Genomic DNA, 7,568 nt, shown 5'->3' with positions numbered 1-7,568 from the left:
CTCTTTCTGGTTAACTGAAGTTTATGGTGTTTAGACTCAAAAGGGGACTTATTTTATGCAGATTTTGCACTTGCCAGATTCCATATTCCATATACACAAAAGCAAATTAGTGTGTGTGTGTGTGTGTGTGTGTACAGAGAGATATCAGATCTTCTTGGATCAAGAGACTCAATATCATTCAGATGTCAATAGTATCTGAAACAATATCCATGTTATGCTATCCCTATTAGAAGCTCCAATGATAATTTTTGCAAACATAGAAAAATCAACTGAAAGTTTGATCTTTAATCAAATAAAAATTCTTGTAAAGAAAAATTTGTATGCTCCACATATCCTGATTTAATAATTTTTATAAAGCTATGTAATCAAAACTATGGTCATGGCATTAAGCCAGGAACAGCAAAATGGAATAAACTGCAGAGCCCAGAAATGTACCATCCCTTATATGGTCAACTGAATTTCTGCAAGGGTGCCAACACCATCCAAAAGGAAAGAATAGTGTTTTCAGCAAATAGTTTAGCTAAACTAGATATTCAAAATCTAGTTATGCAAAAGAACACTAGATATGCAAAAGAAGGAAGGCAGGGGTGCCTGGGTGACTCAGTGGATTAAGCCTGTGGCTTCCACTCAGGTCATGGTCTCAAGGTCTGGTGATTGAACTGCACATCGGGCTCTCTGCTCAGCAGGTATCCTGCTTCCCCCCTCACTCTCTGCTTGCCTCTCTGCCTACTTGTGATTTCTCCCTCTCTGTCAAATAAATAAAATCTTTTAAAAAAAGAATAAAGGCAGATCCTTAAATTACACTCCAAATAAACTCCAAATGGATCAAAGAATTAAGTATAAGAATAAAACTATAAAATGATTAGAAGGAAAAACTAATGATGTATTTTATGTTGGTTAGCTGAACACAACAACCAAAAAAGAATAAAATATAAATGAAATAAATGATTCATGACATTAACTTAGGAAAAAATTTCTTGAATATGACACCAAAAAAAAAAAACCAAACAAACACAAGTTACAGAAGAAATGAACACATAATTTAAACTATCTCAAAATTAAAAAAAGAAAATTCTATGCATCAAAGGCCACAATCAACAGAATGAAACACAATTCATGGAATTCCTACAACTGAATATCAACAAAAGGTGAATAAACATTTCTCCAAAAATATACATGAGCAATGAGCACCAGGAAAAGATATTCAACATCACTAAACACATTCATGCACACTAAGTCCATAAGAATATAAAAATGTTGAAGCCACTGTGAAAGGCAATAAGACCTTCTTCAGACGTTAACAATAATGACCAAGTGATCCAGCATTTCCACTTCTGGGAATATAGCAAAAGCACTGGAAGTGGGAACTGCGAGGGACATGTGTACCCTCATGTCCATATCAGCATTAATCATGGTAGCCCAAATATGTAAGAAACCCATGTGTCCATCAACGTATGAATAAACAAAATGTGGAAAGCATACAGTGGAATATTACTCAGCATGGAAAAGGAAGAAATTTCTGACCCATGCTCAACACAGATATACTCTGATGACATATTATGTGAAATAAACTGTGTATCGTCATGTCTTCTTCAATACCTCCAGACACTGACAGTTTCTCTGAATATCCTTTTGTTGATTTATTTCAGTTATGTTGAAAATACAAGGTTATAATAGTTTCACTTGTGTAATATGATTCTGCAATTCGAGAGCTTACTCAGTGCTCACCACAATAATTCTGTTCAACTTTTCTTGTTTTTGATAAACTTGAAAGTTTTGAGGAGAACTAGTGAGACATTTTATATAAAAACATTTATTTGGGGTTTGATGTTTTATTTAAGTTCAGACTGGGGTTATGGGTTTTTGGGAGAGGAGTCACAGAAGCAAAGTGCCATTTCCATCGCATCATGCCAACGGGTATATACTTTCATTGTGACTCATCATCCTTCAGGTTAACCTTGATCACCTGGTTGATGTAGTGCTTGTCACATTGCTCCTCTGTAAAATTACTTCCCCTGCTGCATTCCACAGTGTGCCTTCTGGAAGGAGTTCACTTGTGTGCAGCCCACAAATAAGAGATGGAGTGTTATCCTATAACCCTTTGAGAGCAGAATACCAACAAATAATTAATAAGAATTTTAATGGAAACTTTCTTTATTATTCCCTATTCATTAGCTATTTATTTAAGTGTTCATATTACTACAAACGTGTGGATTTTTTACACTTTGAGTTATATAAGAATTTGTGTTATTTATTTTGTTGTTCAATTCCTTTCTAGCTCTAGCATTGTGGGCTCTTTCCAGTGGCTCTTGTGTCCCTTTCACATATACTTATCACAGTGTAAGTTACCTGTGTGTGTGTGTGTTATCACATTCTTGCCAGTTCATCTTGTATATTCCCCACCTGAGACCTAGAATCAGCCTTTTGATTAAGAAATCCTAATTATTATTTTTTTTTTTTTTTTGGATAAAGATATCAGGAACCAAGTTCATGCCACTAGATCATTAGATAATCTTTTTTTTTTGTATTATTATTCTAGTCAAAACTTGTCATTTATGGCCCACTTAAAAAAAAAACACTTTAATTGCAAGAAGAGGTCACCTTTCCCCAAAAATACATTAATACATAGTGAAGATTAAGTTCTTATCACATTTAGCTCATGTGTCTTAATTAAAAGAGAAGGAACACTTTAGGGAATAACCTCCTCAGACTCCTATATTTTGCATCACTCATGTTTAAATACTGCTGTAGGAAAGGCAAAAGACAAATATGTCCCTGTCAAAATTACAAATGAGAGTGGATATGAGAAAGTGTGGAAGAGAATCCTGGGCTGACTTTGTCTTCTGGCATGCAGGTGAGAACCTGAGCCTCAGTGACATCAAAAGAAATCAAACAGAATTTTAGAAGCACTTTTTAAAATTCCCATTGGAGTAAAGTTTCACCAAATTACATTGAGAAGAAAAGAGAATGACTGACCATCCTACCCTTTGCCTAAGCTCTTAACACAATTGGTGAGTTTGTGTTGGGGATTAACTTAGTTGTATTTCATACTCTTTAGAAAATTCATCTGATCTATGTCAAATGTGCACCTAACACATAAAAAGCATTTGTGGAAGGATAGAAAGTTTAGGGAATTTTCTACAAGTGCTTTGACAATGTAAACTAAAAAGACAGAATAAAAGAAATATTCAGTAGCTCCTGGTGGAGAGAGAGGTAAATAAAAATTGTATCTAGTCCAGTGTTCCAGGATGCTCCATGGAGATGATAATTTTATTTGGGATGTAGTAGGCTTACCTATTCAGTGGTACCAGAGTATTGAAGGACTGAATACTATTGGGTCGTATCAATAGGAGATTCTCTTAATTATTTCATTGACTTTATGAATACTTATTATTAAATATGTACATTTTTTCTAGATGCCTGAATTCAGCAGTGAACAGATAAAGATTACATTCCTTATGTTGCTTGTTTAGAATGAGTGCCACTCATATCTATTCTTATTTGAACTATACAAATCTTTCAGTCTGTATCTTTGTAAGACAGATGATAGGTAATAGATTATAGAAAGATAGATTGATTGATAGATGTATGATAGGTAGATGGATGATAGAAATGTAATAAATTGATAGGTAGAAGTATGGATGAATGGATGGACAGACATTGCTTTATCATACTTAAATGCTAGAATCTAGAGACAAGTTTTCACTCCTGTTTGCTGAAGAGTTGGACAAAAAGCATATTTGGCAAACTCCTGAGAGTGTAGGGGAACAGATAGTGAATGCCAGTGTGGTGGGGGCATGATGTGGTAAAGACCCCTGAGTCCAGAACTGTCTCTACAGTGACTCACCCTCTTACACAGACATTTAAATCTTACTCTAACCCTAGAAATTTTGCTGTTTCTGCAGCCTGTGTCAGAATACAGTTGTTATGTACCAGTAATATGCCAAAGCCAGTAATAAACCATCTACTAAGAGAAGGTCTTTAAGAAGCTTTATTTTGTTGCAGCACCACTATGTCAGATTTTCAACTACCAATGAGAATATTTTCAAAGGTAAGTCATCATCCTAACTTTGATTCCAAGCAAACAATTTCCCCACCCTGAGGCCACTCATATGCTATCTCAATACTCTTGTAAATACAGTTAATTGATATAACTCCTGTGTATGTGTGTTTGTGATATTATTCAGCTGTTAATTCAAATATTACCATCTTCAACAGACAATCCTGAACTCTGCCCCTTTAAAACATATCTTAGAAACCATTGCATATATATCTACTTCCCTTTGTTTGATTATTACATAAAATACCATCCCTGAATCATTTTGCTTCCTTCCAGTGGGCATTGACGTTGTCTCTTACATTTGGTCAATATAGAAAGGATTGCTGTGATGATCTTCCTGCCTACAAGTGAGATTATTGGCAGCAAATGCAAACACTAGACCTGTGTCTATGTGACATTGAAATATCATCAATGCTAAAAATCACCCCAAGAGAGATTGTATCCCCTTAAACTCCTCCAAAGAATGTGTGGAATCAATTGTTCCAACATTATTTTCAGAACTATTTGTTAAGAGACGTTTATCAAAACTGTCATTTGTTCTAATGCAATCAATAAAAAAGTAACCTGACCAAAACAAAAACAAAAACAAAAACAAAACAAACAAAAAGCATGTCATTTTTTTTAATCTAAGTGAAAAGATAAATAATTGGATTTGAATGGAATGTATTTTTCTATTAAAGAAATTGATAATCTTTTCATATTATTCCTAATAAGAAGAGTTCCTTTGAGGTCAGTTCTTTTGCCCATTTTTATTTTAACTGTTTTTTTTTTTTTTAATTTTTGTGATTTATTTAGAGGGAGAGAACACAAAAGCAGAAAAGGGATATAGGAAGAAGGAGAGATAGAAACTTAAACAGGCTCCATCCCCAGCACAAAACCGAGCATGGGGCTGGATTCCAAAACCCTGAGATCATGACCTGAGTGGAAATAAAGAGTCAAATATTTAACCAGCTGAGCTACCCAGACACCATATGGATTGTGTTTTCAGTCTCTGAGATCCTTTTATATTTGAGAAAATTATGCTTTTGTCTGCAGTACAGGTGATGAATAGACTTAAATGCCTTGACACTTACACATTTAATTATTCAATTATATGGAAAATATAAGTGATGAAGACAGAAAAGGATTTTTCCAGTTTGGTATATATAAATGAATTTTCATTCCTTTCCTGTTTCTATCTTTTACTGTAGTCAGGGCATGGAACTTGCAAGAACATGTGTTCCAAGAATCATATGAAAAAGTTTTAGCTATGATCTGCAGTTTCTTTATCTCATTGTCTAAATCCCTAGTGCTTAAAATAACACGAAATTTGAAACAATATTTTGATTTATGCCAAACGTTCCCTATTTATCCTTTATTTTAGAATCAGTCTCTTTTTGTGCCTTAAGAAAATATGCAGAAAGACGCATCAAAATACTGGATGAAGTGAAGAATTCTACTTTGGACAACATAGGATAATGTAAAAAGTACAAAATGTTATGATAGAAGCTGAATTCACAACTATAAGCAACTATAAATTATAGAGAGTTAAAGTAAAAGGAAATAAATTTAGTCAAGGGAACTGATCAAAATAAACTTAATAATGGACTAAACGAATTGACCAAACATTCACTGCTAAAATATTTCTTATTTCTCTCTTGTCCTTTTTCTCTCTTTCCCTCACCCTGTCTCACTCTCTCTCTCATATGTCTCTCATATGTTTCATTAAACAAACAAACAAAAAATATATATATTAAAAGTTTCCATGTCATTTATTGAATGTTTAGAATATTTACTAGAAGATACTTTATAAATATCTACCAAGCTCAAAAAAGTATGAAAGCAATTATGTATATCATGCATGAGTTTTCTCCTTTTTGCAACATTCTACATTAATGGGTCCATGATGTAAAATAACAAAAGATATTCAGCTCATAAAGATACTCTCTTGTAATAAATTCATTAAGTAAATGTTTATTATGTCTGAAGAATTGGGTACTTTCTCATTATTAATATATTTCCTTGTTTCCATAAGCAATCAGCTGAATAGAGTGTGAATGAATATTATGATTCCTGCGTTATTCAAGGGAAAACAACACAGAAGATAAGGGATTGCCCACTGGTAAGTGGCCCTTCCATGAACAATCATATGGATTTGACCTCCACATGGAGTATTCATTTCCTAATTTTTCCTTCTCTGCAGATTAATTATTTCTAACCAGCATTTTCTCCAGTTGGCTTGAAATAATGGAGCAAAATAACACTGTTACTGAGTTCATACTGCTAGGATTGACCCAAGATCCAATGAAAAAGAAGATGGTATTTGTAATATTCTTCATTTTTTATTCCGGAACTGTGGTAGGGAATTTGCTCATTATTGTGACCATCAAGTCCAGCCGCACACTTGGAAGCCCCATGTACTTTTTCCTATTTCATTTGTCCCTTGCTGATTCCTGCTTCTCAACTACAACAGCCCCAAGACTAATTGTGGATTCACTCTCTGCACAAAGAACCATATCTTACCATGAGTGCATGACTCAAGTCTTTGCAATGCATTTCTTTGGCTCCATGGAGGTCTTTGTTCTCATCCTCATGGCTATTGATCGCTATGTGGCTATTTGTAAGCCCTTACATTACCCAACCATCATGAGACGGCAGGTTTGCACAATCCTGATCATTCTTGCATGGGTAGGGGCTTTTATCCATTCCCTTGCTGAGTTAATGCCGGCCTTGAAATTGCCTTTCTGTGGGCCCAATTTGATTAATCATTACTGCTGTGATTTGCAGCCCTTGTTAAAGCTTGCATGCATGGACACTTATATGATCAACATAGAATGGGTGGGAGCATTTGCACAGGAAGTTTTGTGTTTCTGATAATATCATACACTGTCATCTTGCATTCACTGAGAAATCACAGTGCAGAAGGGAGGAGAAAAGCTCTCTCCACCTGTATTACTCATATCATCATAGTAGTCTTATTCTTTGGTCCATGTGTATTCATATATGCACGCCCCCAGACCACTTTCCCTATGGACAAGATGGTGTCCGTATTTTATACTATTGGGACCCCTTTTCTCAACCCATTCATCTACACACTGAGGAATGCAGAAGTGAAAAATGCCATGAGAAAGCTATGGCATATCACAACTACCTCAGAAAGAAAGAGATGAATTGAGGGTTTTTGTGGATTCTTTAATCTGTACTGATATCAAATATAATAGTGTATATCCTCACTTACCCAACATACTCTATGACAATGCACCTGATTTCCTTAATTTTTACTTTACTTCTGCCCTCAAACTTGTAGCTTCCCTCATAATGCCAACCAGGTTCTTCCCTCTCCTGAGAGTTCACTTTTGACATTGTTGATTATGAAATACTCACATTTCAGTCTACACTCTGGTTTGATAAGAAGAAAGATATACACAATGACAACTGTTCAAACAATGAGTATTCATCAATAAAAAAGAGCATATTCTCTAAGATTTGTAATTCTCTCTATAGAAAATTTCAAATAAATTATTTCTTG

At 34.6% G+C, this 7,568-nt stretch overlaps 1 pseudogene; it reads left to right on the top strand.

Moving 5' to 3' along the window:
- Positions 1-6,286: 6,286 nt before the first annotated feature.
- On the top strand, positions 6,287-7,209 carry LOC131822576 (olfactory receptor 4C11-like; annotated as a pseudogene).
- The last annotated feature ends 359 nt before the right edge of the window (positions 7,210-7,568 follow it).

Source organism: Mustela lutreola, chromosome 1 (genome assembly GCF_030435805.1).
Source record: "Mustela lutreola isolate mMusLut2 chromosome 1, mMusLut2.pri, whole genome shotgun sequence".
Classification (NCBI taxonomy): domain Eukaryota; kingdom Metazoa; phylum Chordata; class Mammalia; order Carnivora; family Mustelidae; genus Mustela; species Mustela lutreola.
The sequence above is the reverse complement of the archived record's forward strand: the minus strand, read 5'-3'. Positions and strand labels throughout refer to the sequence as shown.